This window comes from Frieseomelitta varia, unplaced genomic scaffold, assembly GCF_011392965.1.
Source record: "Frieseomelitta varia isolate USP_RPSP 00005682 unplaced genomic scaffold, Fvar_1.2 scaffold_742, whole genome shotgun sequence".
NCBI lineage: Eukaryota > Metazoa > Arthropoda > Insecta > Hymenoptera > Apidae > Frieseomelitta > Frieseomelitta varia.
Window position 1 is genome coordinate 204,700 of NW_025110526.1, and position 14,803 is coordinate 219,502.

At 39.8% G+C, this 14,803-nt stretch overlaps 1 protein-coding gene across 1 annotated transcript in view; it reads right to left on the reverse strand.

Annotated features, from left to right (window-relative positions):
- LOC122535606 (small conductance calcium-activated potassium channel protein-like) overlaps window positions 1-14,528 on the reverse strand; it is a 200,006-nt gene extending 185,478 nt beyond the window's left edge. Inside the window, exon 1 of the mRNA XM_043667289.1 lies at window positions 14,046-14,528. The gene's annotated coding sequence lies outside the window, so the exon portion shown is untranslated. The remainder of the gene's footprint in view (window positions 1-14,045) is intronic.
- Between the last annotated feature and the right edge of the window lie 275 nt (window positions 14,529-14,803).

Here is a 14,803-nt window from a genome sequence, read left to right on the forward strand (position 1 = left end):
AAACAACGTTCCTGCGTTAAATCTGACAAGGTTTTTATCGCGTTTATATTCCAAAACCCTCGACTCTGTGTGCATTCAATCGCGAGTTTCGATGTTCCTCTAATGTTGAACAAAGTATTTTAGAGATATTCGTAACAAACAGAATGCATTATCCGTCTCTCCGCGGTAAATTATGACATTATTTACTTTTTACATGCGATATGTATTTACGCAGCTAGAAAATACATCGTAGACATTGATCCAAACGAGCCTTAAAATTTCAACGAGATTTAAAGAAATGTTGCAGCAAATATCAGCAAATTTACGAAAACTTGGCAAAAGATAAGTTTGAGAACAAATCATCCGATAAAATTAACATCAATAATGAATGTGGAGTCGAACTTTCAAATATTTCAATTGTATTGAATTACAATAGCGATAATGATAGCGAATAAAATTTACTTTTGTTTTCCGAAATTGTTTCTTATTTTTTTTTTTTTTTTTTTTTTTAACCTACGTGAAATAAATATGTATTTCTATAATTTATAGAAGCTTGCTTTTCATTTCAATGTTTGATATTCTTTTTGCACTGATAAACTCTATTTAGGCGATTTTCATTTCGCGTGGAACGGATACTCCGTGTAAATGAAAGGACGGGTGTCACATTTCTTTATTTCTGGCGCATTATCACGCGTTGCAGTTGAGGGTGAATAAAGTGAAGTAGCCCACGAAGGAATAATTGCGCGTCATTCGAGAAAGATCCTAACGCAAGCGAGCACGACTTCTTCGCGAGTTACTCCAAATAACGAAGAATCGATCTCACTTTCGAGGTGTTTCTTTGAACTTGATGGCATTCGGGAAAATGTGCCAAAGAGCTTCGGCCACGGCCGTGAACGCGCTACTAACGATATGCGCCGGCAAATTCTCATTACGACGCATAATTGACAAAGGAGAAACGTAGAAAAAGGAGGGGAAGAAAAGGTGTTTCTAAAGATATTCTCGCAACGCGGCGTGAAAAGAGCGAAAAAAAGTCCGCGGCTTTTGCTCGTTTTATTTCGCCATTCGGTGCTGCTCTCGCTCTCGCGTTTGATATTTCGACGTTCATAGTGCTATCCCGCAAATAAAACCCTCGCGAGAGCAAGAGAGACGTTTGAGCGAAATATTTCTGATACCGTGATATTTTTTTTTTTTCTTCAGCCTCGTTGTTTATTTCCTTTTTGTTCGCCTCGGCGTTTCTCTCGCGGAACAATACTGTACTGAAGCGAAATTTGTTTACCAAAGATCTAGCATTCTCAGCGGTGGCTGAGAGCTTTGTTTACGCAGATATTTGAAAAACATTAACTATGTACAGTTCCGTATTGCTATTGCATTTCAATATGCCCAACAAATTCAGCCAATATCGTTTCTCAACGAGAAAGTATTTGTTGTTGTTCCCAATTATAGAAGTTGATATTTTTGCAAACACACTTGAAAGAATATTAATAAACTATCGGCGAAGAGAATTGTATCGATCGCTAAATATTTGAAGAATACGAATTCGATGTATGATTGGGCAATGATAGAGTTTCAAGTGAATCGTTTAAGAGATGAAAGAGTTTGCGCTTGAATTATTATCATCGGTTCTTTCACTTTTCTGGGAGAAATAATTTTTCTTATAGACGAAAGAAACATCGCTTCCATCAGGAAATTAAACGTAGTATTATTTATTATATATTATATTATATATATATTATTTATTTGTATTAATAAATACTTATTTAATGAACGAAAATCTCTTTGCAACTCTTATACAACGTTGTCATTCTCTGAATATTTTATTTTCTCGAATTCCTCTCGATAAATTTCCCGACAATTCCGGCCTTTATTTCTCTTACGAATTATCTTGATCTTCACGTCTGATCTAGCCTTGAAACCCCTTCCGAGTTGATGATCCATCCTTCGGCTTCTCGGAGCCCATGCATATTCCTCTCCAAAAGCTGTCGAAGGCAACGCGCCAATATCTCAACATCGGGTGGCACCGTTTGCACATAAATTTCCGAGATTCGCGTCTGAAATCTCGGTGGCCAGTGTGAACGTGAACGTGACCTCGCCGGCACGGCTTATTAAGGCCCGGTAATAAGGTCGTTCGTCAGCTGGAATGCGAAGAAGCGTGCTCGAGACTCTCTCTCGGAATGTTTCTTTTGACGACCAGCGAGACGTCGTTCCTTTACGCGGAGAGGATCCCCTGGCAGAACGTCGATAATAAACGTACCGAAATACCATGAGAAAGTATTCCCCGCCGGGATCAAAGTGCACTCCCCTGCCACCTGAGTGATTCTGATTGACGGCGAGTAGTGGAATTTCGTGTGAAAATGTCGGGAGTATCTCGTGAGAAAGGGGATAAAAAACATCAACCCTTTTCTACTGCGATTTTTTTCTTTGTGTGTGTGTGTGTGTGTGACGCACCGCTGCGTTCAAATATTTTTCTCCTTGGCGACAACGCAAAGAGAAAACGGTCTGCACAGCGAGTGAGGGAAAGCAAATTTTTCTGGAAATCGTCGAAACAGAAAGTTATTAATACACGAGATGTTCATTTCTTTCTGTTAAGGTAAATATGTTTTCGCCTCGTGTCGTCGAAATTACAAAGCTTGAATAAATTATAACATTTTTATCCCGATACACAATCTAGTTTCATCTTGAAATTGATCATTGTATGGGGGATCATTGTATCACTCTTTCAAAAACAAACTCGACTACGTGCAAAACACGAGAGAGCAAAGTTTCCCTTCGCAGAGACAAATTTTCTTTTTTTTTTTCTTTTTAGCCCGAATGAAAGTCGAATTACGCGCAACAAGGGGCGAAAAGCGTTACACGGTTCTCCTTTTTAAAGCAAACGGCGACTGAATTTGCGAGCGAAAAAGCAGATGCACTATTAAAACGAGCTTAGAGCGCAGGAAAGCGTTGTCAGTAACGTGAAATGATAATTAAAGTTGATGAATCCATTTCCCAATGTATTGAAATGTGTTCCAACGTACCGCGCTATTGTCTACCGTTACTTTACATCGTTATTTGCTCGAAGAATTTTCATGAAACAGAAAAACCGTATTGCAAACAAATGGAAAGACATGTAACGATCGTGTCAGTTTACTTGCGCTTTAATTGTGAGAGAGGAAAAAATACGCAACGATAAACCGGAAAATACATAAACAGATTCCTCCAATTACGCTGTGAAACCGGTGACAGAAAAACAAAGAGAAAAAAAATACACGAAACAGTTATTGAAACAATTATTGTATTTGACGATGCGTTTACCTATCGTTCAGACGATAGTCGGCGGAAATTATAATTTATACAATCGGGAAATGTGGGACGCGGTCTCCTCAAATAACGTCGTAAAAAAGGGCGAAGGGACTCGAGTCGAACTTTACGAGCTCGTTCGCAAATCGTCCAGCGATGTGTTCGACGCGTGACGGAAACTCGTGGCATTGTGATCGAGACCGATTGCGAACGCGCGATTGATCTTGAACCTCAGCGATAACTCACGGCCACGGCTTTTCGAACAGCGATGGGAAAAAATTTTTGCCCATCGATTTATCCGCTTTTATACTCCCAAGGCCTCTCTCCTGCCGCGACCGCACCGGCGCTCGTTTATTTATAATTTCCTCGACTCTCTCAGTGTAACATCTCGTCTGGTGCACGGATCGTCCACCGATGTTCGCTAATATTCTCGTTACTTTAATCCTTCGCGGTGGCGAGCCGCTTCAGCGAACTGTCGCGCTATCACGATGTGCTATTTCGATCTGTATTCCCATCCCCACACGATGTACTTCCACGTTTCATTTGCCATTCTAATGTCGCCCGAGTTCGAGCGTCACGTGTGCTCGCCCGACGTCGTGGAACACCCTGACTGTGACATGTGTTACATGAATTACCGATGTAAGGACCGTTCCTTTTTTCTAGCTTAAACCGTGACGTGCAATCTAAACCCGAATTTTACAAGGAGGCGTGCAAACTTTGCAGAGACAAATTGAATACTTTTGCAGAAAACAATGGATGGCGAGATGGAAGGTTATGAATAAGTAAGTAAGTATCTGTTGTCTGCAGATTTAAGGAAAGCGTCTGACGTTTTGTATTTAAATCGAATCTTCGCACCGTGCAGCCGTGCGATGTTAATGAGCATCAACTTAGCTCGATGGCGCGAACAGCGAACCATTAAACCATCCTACCTCGCTAAGTAGAATTAACCAAAAGCCACTGACCGCAACGTGATCGATCCACTCTCGGAAACATCGATACTGTCCCATCTCGTCTGCACGACAGTCTGCTACAGTCATCACGTGTATGAACAAGTAATTAATAAAATATTCGAACGAATCTCCTCTGTTGGAGAGTCAATCGAAACAGATCGTAGTGTTGCTCGATTCCTTGCTCCAATGACGTTCCAACGCAGTTATCGATGAATTATCGGTGTCTATAGGATCTCTTGTAAGGGCAGTGCCAGGACAATGGTGAACTGCTTGTCTCGCAAATCGAAGTGTCGCGTGCCCCATGTATGCGTGTTGCGTCGAACAGAAACGTCAGTTTTGGTGAAAGGCTTCGTGATATTTCAAGGCACAGCCATGCAACTGTACGTGAACGCGTAATCGAGAGAGAAGGATCAGGGCAGGGGATTTCGAACAGCGTACGTGTTGTTAGTGTTCGAAATATCTCGATGGTTCTATAACGATCCCGTCCCGTATTCACTTCCTTAAATCACGATGCTCTGAATCACAAGTTTATCGATAGCGCGAATTGACGACAGTCAAAGAGTCGTAAATGAAAATCTTCGGTTCTCTCCGACGAGACTTCTGCTTTCGTGCTTCTTCGTGCGTCTTGTACGTGAAAGAAAAATGAATCGAGCCAGGTAAAGAGCAACGAGTGTGAATTCTTGCTTCGGATCGATCGCTACTTGTTCCAGGACTTAATTCAGAAAGGGGAAAAATTGTGAAAGAAAACGAAACGATTCGGAGAACAGCGAAATTTACGACGGCTTTAAGAGGAAGACAAATGGGACAGAATAAAATTGCAGCTCTATTGGCTGTGTTTATCTCTTATTCTATTTCATACGCTAGTCTTTATTTAATTTTTTCCTCTGTATGAACGAATTTTCAAGCAAGCATTCCTAAAAATCTGCGTGAAAACATATTTTATCGCGGTAGAAAAATTTGTATACAATGGCACACTAAAAGAAGATTAATAAACGACATTAATATCTGTTTTATGCTCGTCTTCCGGCTAGCAAATAATTTATGTATCGACAACTGTTACGTCGATTTCACACGGACATTAAAATGCAATTTTCGTAAGCTATACTCTACTTTTCTATTTGAAAATGATACTTTATTGTATTGAAAGATACCATATGCATAACATTTGCATAAGTAGATCGTTAGAGTCGATGGAAATTTTATGGAGATACAATATATGATAAATTTTCCAAAACAAATTGTGATTAACGTATAATTAAAAAACGGTTATTTCTAATAATACGAGTATTAAAATTTTGTCTTTCCTCTCTTTTTGAAACGTGCATGTTCGTGCCGAGTTTGAAATGAAATTTTTAATAAAATATATCATGTACTTTTTTCACGAAATTATACAATTAAATGCTTTTCTAAAGAGATTTATTGTATATCAGAATTTATTATATTTATTCACGTATATTTATAAAATCGACACGAACACGCCGAACGATCCAAAACGTCAAAATGGAATTCGATTTTTCTTAAAATAATGATCGTAACTCGTAACATCGTGAACCGTTGAGAACTTTGATCGTAAACTCTCAGAGTCTCTCAACTATCCACGTTTACATATCGAATTGACGAGTTGCGAATGAAACGCATCAACGGCGATCTCCCTTATAGCGTAACTGCGGAATCTCGATCAATAATTCATTTTGCATCTAATTTGCAAATTAATAGGTTTCGCTGTAGCATGGCCATTAGAATGATCGATCCGGAGGAATGATTTACGAGACGAAAACGGTAAACTAACATAACGGCCCGTGAAATATTCATTTTGCCACGAACGAGGATAATGCTTTCCCTCGTTTTCTATTTTCCCCCTTATTCCGTCGCGTACAGTCGAAAGTTTTCTCGACTATCTTCTGGAAAACGAAGCAAAGTTGAAATTGAACTGTAGGAAATCGAACGGGAAAAACACAGATATCGAAGCTACTTCGACGACTGCCTCGAACTCGAAACGTAGCAACAACTTGATCTCTGCGCGTGTTTTAATTAATTCGAAGAATATTAGATCACGTCTTTGGCAGCGAGTACAATCCCGGGGGAACAAAAAAAAAAAAGAGGGAACAAAAGCTTCGCACATAATTAAAGTCTCCAGTCATTCTCGCGCGAGATTTATTATTTACGCGTTTTATCTCACTACGAAAGGAACTTATTAAATTAAATTCGTTACAGCGAACATCGTTCTCGCCGTGCAAAGCTCCCCCCCCCCTCCCCCTCCTCCTTCCCCCCAGTTGATTTACATGTTCCACTTTAAACTAGGAGCCCGTTACGTTTCCATCTTGCTGCCTGTTTCCAACGTCTTTGGTTATTTCCGTATGCGTGAGTTGTCGGAAGATTTCAAGATGAAAGAAGTAATAACAGTCTTGGAGTCTTAATTGGCCGAAATTCCGATCGAACGCATTTCCTGTGGTTCTTGCTATTTCACGAACTTGAAACCTTCTTATTTAATCCTTTCGGCTATTATTCATTCAATAAATTGAACTTTATTACTCTAATAATGTAACATGTATTGTAGCCAGTGACGCGTAAAATATGTTTCAAGCTACATGACGTAATTTTCGTCATATTTCATTCCTTAAAACGACGATGCACATAACGCTAGATATTTCGGTACTACATATTTCGAAAGGCAAAACTTCAGGCAGCACCATGTAAGCTTTAGCTTACTTCGCGTTATGTTAATAGCGTAGAGCCGTCTCTCATAATGCTGGCGATTAATCACCTATCACGCCTGCAGCCGTAAATTTCAATTCGCGGGATTAACGCGTCACGGCTTCATTAAGATTCTTTGGCATTCCGAGTTCGAGGTGTTCACGACCGTGTAGAGTTCCAGCGTGAGGAAGAATTACACGGCAGGATGTTCGAAGCGTTGAGCTTCGGGTCATACATTGCTTGAAATAGACGTTAATTAGCGGAATTTAATCGAACACCGGCAAAGCAAATTTAATGTTGATGCCGTTGCCGTGTATAATCACCGTGAATTACACTGTTACGTTGAATTGGACGAACGTTAACAAGTGACACGGACGATAATTGGACATTTGAAATCAGTTGATCTTCTCTCGTTTTGAAAGCTCCTTCGAGAGTACAGTGAAAAATTACCAAAACACTATCATCGTCAACGATATATACGCATTAAGTTACTTTATTGCTTAAAACGCTCGAGTTCTTCAAGTACCGCGAACGAGTTTCTCGCAACTACTACCAAGATTACAGGTCTCAGATGTTTGTGAAATCTTACTGAAAATACTCGACTTACTCGAATTTACTGATCAGTACCAATTATTTCGTGTTAATTCGTCAATAGAATAATCTGGAGTTTGACTGTTTTCTATGTTAAACGAAAACCTATCGTCTCTGAAATCAAACATAACCTAAGAGAGAAGAACGGCGCTTGAAAAATCAATGATTTGTTAAGTTAAGTCTAAATTGAAAGAACTTCGACACCTATTCGAAGAAAGTGATTGCGAACGACACACTCTCGAAACTACGCTCTCCCGATTTGCAGGATCAATTCGAAAATAAGACAGCACGCGTTCGCGACAATATGGTTTATAATTTCCACGAGCACGAAGCTCAAGAAGGCAGAAGCTCCTCTCTCTCTCTCTTTCTCTCTCTACTTACAACCACCCTTCGTATCCGTACGTAACGTTTTGGAGCCCCCTACGAAACAACAGACGCACTCTAGACGCAAAGCAGCGTTTGTCGAGGATAAGACGAGAAGGAGCACTTTGAACTTTCTTCCGGAGTCACGACGCGACGCCTTTGTTTCCCTTTCTGTCTCTTCGAGGACCTATCTTCCCTTCCTTTTCCCCCCTCTGGTTTCTTCTCTATACTTCGAAAGATCTCTCTCAGCCAGACATCGAGCAGAAAAAGAAAGAAAGAAAGAAAAACGCTTTCTTCCGGTGGAGCGTCCGGAAGTAAAAATAAATCGTGCCGTTTTCATTCTTGCACACGCTGTCCGCAACCCTTCCACCATTTTTCCTAATTCTCTCGGACTCTAGCGAAATTCAATTTGTTCCGAAAGAGAAGTGAAAAAGGAGCTTCGCTTCTCCTCTCCTTTGCTTTTTTTCCTATTCGCGAGGTTAGAGGAGAGGGTTGAAAGTCGATTGATTGAATAGATGGCAATTTTCCATCTTAAGCTAAAAATCAACGGTGAAATCGACCTGACGCGACGTCCAAGTGTCTACAAAATACATCTCCTCCGCTTCGGACGTCGGTCTTCCTGTGGGAATCGAACTTTATTTTTCTTCTACCGAAAATATGATCTCTTTGGCTCCGGACCTTTACTCAGAAATAGGGCTGTCCAATGGTCGCCGGCTATCGATGTTTACGATCTAATTCATCATCGATTTTCCGCTTCGTATTTTTCCCAATTTTATTTATTTCACTTGTAAATTGAGATGTTCCCGCGTGGAAGTTGTATAAATCGTTGAAACCATGAAATTCGAATTTATTCGCTGATATTTTAGTCCTATCGCTGACACGATCTCTATTGCATTTGTGCAATAAATAGCGTGGGAGTTATCCGTCTTTCAGATAATTGTAACGATGGTTTCCTATAAATCTTGCAACGTTTTTTTTTTTTTTTTGCGCAAAAACAAGTGAAAAAACACCCGTTACTATCGGCTTCTCTCTGGAGAATCGAATCGCAAGCATCGCTCTTACTTCGCTGCAGAGATCCTTTCGAAGTTTTGTACAAATATAACAGTTCGAACGATAACACTTGACTTCCGTCAATGGGCATTACTGAAATGGTGAAACTGAATTTTATTCATAGTTAATTAGAAACTATATCAAACGTATTCCTGTTCACTTCAATGTTATGAAATATTTTTTGTAGGAATTTTAGAAATTGTCCTAAACTGAATCCCGAGAAAGATTAACCGTGAGTGTTAAGTGCTAATAAATATATGTACGAATCACGTTAGAAGTTTCGTTTGATCAGTCATGTTCTTTTTTTTAAAGCAAATATACGACAATGAAACATAGCTGAGTAATGAATACTTGTTCGTCACACGAGAAGCATTTTCCATCCCCTGGTTAAATCTAAACCTGTGACCTGTCACGTTTACGTACGTTTCCATGCCACGGACTCTCCTTCCTCACGTCACGAAAAAAATACCACCATTTGCAAACTTTATTTGACATACAAGACACACTCGTGCACTCGTGAATATATGATTCTCGTTGAAATACTTGTCACTTATATATACGTCCTCTATCATTTTCTGTGACCACATTTAATTAATTGTAGAAAACAATTACTCAGTTAATTGCAACTCATTTCGTGCAATCTTTTTAATGTTAAATTTCATCGAGAATAGCCTCGAGAGAACCAATTCTTTGATATCAGAAGTAATAACTGGATCGATGGTTTAGGAAACTCAATTATTAAAACACCAGTTACGCTAGGGGAAGATTCGGTCCAGCAATCTGATTGTCCTATTCCTTTTATGATGGATGACTTTCGGACAATGAATTCATCTCCTCGGCCTTTAATCTTCAATTTTAAATTTTAAATTGATCTTTTATTTTAGCGTAGGAGGTTGGATATCTATCTCTATATTTTTCATGAATATTTTTTTCTAGCCCGTCTCGAAATTTCTTTCTGTTCTTCAAATGTTTTACTCAATTTTATGTGCATCAAAATGGAAGCCAATAAATAGAGAATTTGCGAACATTAACCAATATAATAATTACGTTTATCACATTTTCCTATTAATGAATTGTCAATAATATATCATGTAATGAAAAATTTTCTATAAACGATCAAAGTAGAGCTGTTACTTCTGACATCTTTGCCACGATTATCTTTTATGATATTCTTTGTCCGGAAATGTTCATAAATTCAACTCTATCGCGAGTTCTTCTCTCCTATTGTAAATACTTATTGATACATTTGATAAAAACTCCTAGTGATGCTTCTTAATTAATTTTTCCACCTAAGTAAAATTTTCAAATTCATCCGCAGGATTTTCTTTTATTCGTGAAAAATCATATCAGCGATTTTAATATTTTTTATCGAGGGAAATGAATAAATCTTTCTTTCCGATCGCAGATCACTTTTGTCTTCGTTAACTTCTCTCCGTACCATTTCATATAAGGAGATCGTAGTCCCGACACGCAAGTTCTTCATCAATCATCGGATACGAAACCGATAAATTCTTCTTTGTGGTGTTGCATAAAACACATTACGCAGGAGGCTCAAGATCGTTCCGCGTGACAAATCGTTGCATCGTTTACGAAATACGGAATGCGTGGGGTCGCTTATTTTTCCCAGCGCGATTCTTCTCTCGAGTCATAAATATTTTCCAGGCGTAAAATACATCTTTCATTCAGCCTTTATGTATACGATATTATATGTTGTCCATTAACACCTGATCATCCAAACAGCATTTTGTTTCCTTATTCGCGCGAGAGATATACGACAGTTTTCGAAAGTACTTCAAATTCTTTAGCCAATAAATCCTTCGGCTTTCATAACTCGAGCAGTAAATTATAAAATACAAATTCGCTGATAAACCATACTAAGCCCGCGAACATTACGCAACGAGAGTTCCAACGCATCGTTGAACTAATGTTCTGCATCTTTTCATTACTTTGAACGGTGCATTTTATTATTCCTGCTTTTTATTTATTACTAATAATGTCGAGCAATACACGGTGGGATTACAGTTCAACTCGTAATCTCTTATATTCGGAATAGATGATATATTAAGGCGAGAATATTACTGTTATTACGATTAACATACCGTTGTACGTACAATGTGCTATTACTTTTAACGTTCGAGGAGAGCCTGTTAACGGGCATCATCGTTTTACCAACGACCGCGTTTGAAATATGAAAACACCGGAGCGTGTTTACAGAATGCTTACGCTCAATTTTGAGAACGTGAGTTTCTAAAAAAAAAAAAAAAGAGAGATGATCGTACGTATCGTTGTAGACGAGTAATCGCAATATATCAGAATACGAAAATAGAAGCAGTGGAGAAACGTGACTGAAGTTGCGATCCGCAAGAAAATTTTCTTCCAAGGCTCCTTTCAAACGGAATATTTAAATATTCTCATTATAATGGAGGAAAATTCGTTATTACGGCCTCTCGTGCATTTATTGTTTCAATGCAAAGCCTTGTGAAGGAACGTATTAACTTACAAATCTTTCTTTCCCGTTTCCAATGCGGACGACCCTAAACGCGGAAACTTGAGAAACGGATGAACTTTTCAAAGTTTAATCAATGCTTAGAGGATCTTTCGTAAAGAGTGCGGGAAGAGTGATGAAAAAGAAAAGAAATAAGTTACAAGGAAGAACAATGAACGGGGTGGGTAACAAAGGATCGATGTTTCCTTGCCTCGAACAAATGAGATTTTCAAATTTCCACGATACAGAAGTAACTTCATTATTCTCTGATGCTGCTTCGCTGAATTTTATCGGTGTAATTAATTAGACCGTTTTACGCGAACTTCTACAAAACAATTTCCGCGAAAATTTCATTCGGAACTTGTACTTAACAACGCAGAACAACACAACGAAAGCAATTCGCTTTGGTTCTCTTCAGCCGCGAGACACGACAATTACATTCGAATTATTCTGTTGTTGCGAATCGTAATTCATCGTTTGACAAATTCTCTGCCCATTTTTTACTCGACAACTTGCTTCTTCCCATAAAGATACATAATTTCCCCGTTTGGAGAATAAATAAATCTTTAAGGTCGCAGATGGAATATATCACGTCCTACTACGATCTACCTACTATATCTTGCTACATCTCAAAAAAATATATTACATTCGCTTCATATATATCGTTATCACGTCCCTTTTTTTAGAGGTCTGTATTCCGACGAATAAAAAGTTCTTTCGTTTTACTTATCGATACATCTTGCTCTCCAACCTGTTACGACCCCATAAAAGTTACTTCGTGTTGAATTACATTTCGTCATACGTACTCGTTTCTTCTCTATCCGTGTGTGACTTTTACCTCGTTAAACCGCTCCTAGAACCGTTTAATCTATCCCCTCTTGTTTTATCGCGATTCAGCCCCGTGCTGCTTTACACCCCTTCTATTCGTGTTATGTAATAACAGTATTTTTCAAGTCTTCTTCCGCCTTCCCTCTGGTCTATCAAGAAAACAAAATGAAACACGAGTTTCATTTACCTCTTACAAGCGAAAAATTATCGTGAGATCTTCGCACGAAGGTTAAAAAAAAAAAAAAAAAAAAAACGTCTTCGCACGTTCCTAATGTTTTGCAGAAAATAACACACAATTTTAATTTCTCCCGACGCGACGAAATTTTAATTTCACCCCTCGGCCTACCAAATCAAATGTTAACTACCTGCTTCGACTTTTCGTCGCCTTTTTTCTCACGCTCTCGTTGCCATTATCGTCGCGTGCATGCGAGCAAATAAATTACATGCTTCCAGGGCTATTTTCGCCCTTTTCAATGGTGCCGCACGAAGAAAGACATATTGTGTTTCGTTGCATATGTGGCATGCGTGCTTTATCTATTCGTGGCTCCACTTAATAAACTCCGCCCTTTTTCGAACCTGTTAAAGCGCATTAACCTCGAAGATAATCTCATTTTTATCGTAAGGGTATACGTGATTATGTTAATTCAAAATCTACATACTCGCGATAAACTGTTTTCAATTTGATGATATCTAATTAAACAACGTTATCATTGAAAGTGATTCAATTTCATTTTGTGTTTCTTTAGTCTATCCTTTACGAAGATAGCTTTTTTTAAAGTAGCTACTTTTTGGAGATAGGTTAACATAAATCACAAATTGAATTAAAATGTACTTGGGTAGATCCCAATCAAACGAAAAAAATGGAGTATATAATTAATAAATTTATGCAATATAATAAATGAATGAATGAAAATGATATATTATTAGAATATTATAAATATCAGATGCTAAAATTCCATATTGATTGATCCAATAAATAATTATCTGTTTTATTGTAACATATCGATTCGTCTAAGTTTTGCCTCCACATCATTTTCTACCGACAGATTAATTTACCACCTATTGCTTACTATCCCGGCGCTAAATTAAATGCAACCAGTTGACAAAAATGTGGAATCAAAGAACTGTAAAGTAATGCGCAGTTTACGTAAAACTGTGAAATAATTTACGATATATAAATATACTGTGCAACGCGAATGAAGTAAACACGTTTCAACCTTTGGTTATATTTATCTACGTTTCATCTCGAGTACAGGCGAGTATAAACAATGTTCCATATGGTCGATAATTATTATGTTATTAACAGCCCCGTCTTCCCAATTCCAAGAATCTAAAGGTTACTTCGATTCAAAACAAGGTACTGCAAACAAAACGCGTCGAGACACGTTCGCTCCAATATAACTCGACCAAAGAATTGTACACGTTCGTATATAACTATAAGTTTCCATCGATCAGTTTAGCCAATTAAAACAATAGAAGCGTGACGTCGCGTCGTTGAATTTGTGGAAAATTGCACGGCAACGGGAACACCCAGAAGAAACGTACGCGTGGCAGATCAATGGAAATTAATGTTCGCCGAAAGTAACGCGCTCGGAATGTGTCACGAGGTGGCAGCCGCGTGAAACGAAGGATCGACGGTCGAAGTGTGCGCGAGAAAGAGCAAAGGGGGAGCTGTTGGCAGAATTCGCGGGCAAGGGATACCAACCGATCGCGGCGAAAGGGGGGATACTTGTCGAAATACTGATCTAGCACAGTTTATTTTACCAGGCGAAGTTTCTCGCGTGCCAACGCTAGAAACTTCGCCGGCAGGGAGTACATTGAACTCTTACCTTAGCGTCCCTCTGCATCGAGTCAACTGCCAGTCACGTTCATCGGTCGGCGGTACGGCGTTTCTCCTGATGCATGTCCGCTTACACGGTGGCCGCGACGATCAAATTCGCGCCGTGGACAAGCCCCGCTCGGTACCACACTTCCGTTGTCACCCCGCGACTCGTCCTCGATTGGAACACGCGGCAAAATCGAGCCGACTACGAACCGACCGGAACGCTTCGTGCTCACATGGAAATCAACTCACAACACTGTTCGCCGGCTTTCCACTGGACCCGGTGTATCTCCATTGAGAAGAACGGCCTCCCTCCCCGGCGTGCGAACGTTGCACGGAACTGACGACGATTTGGCGCGCGCGGACTGCGTTTCACGCGAATGCGAATTACCGGTAAGAAAACACCGTAGCAGAGAAACAGTGACGCGAACGGTGGAGGGAGAAAACGAGAAAAGGGCGCGCATGTACTAGCGCACCAGCCGGCCGACAGGACACACCACGACAGACTGAAAACGAGGGTAGAAAACGTGGTTGCCGTCGCGACGCCCTCGTGCGTACTCGGCCGACATCGGCACGTTCCGCTTACCGCCGTCTCGCTCGGTGTTCAGGGCCGTCGCACTCTTCGTCGGCGCCATTCGGGTCACGTGGTCGCGATCAGGGGTGAACGACGTGGCGCGCCACGATCTCTTTTCAATGTTCGCTGTCCGCATATACTTGGTTTTTACCACGGTAAAAAGGGGAATAGTCGAAAGAGACGAATAACCG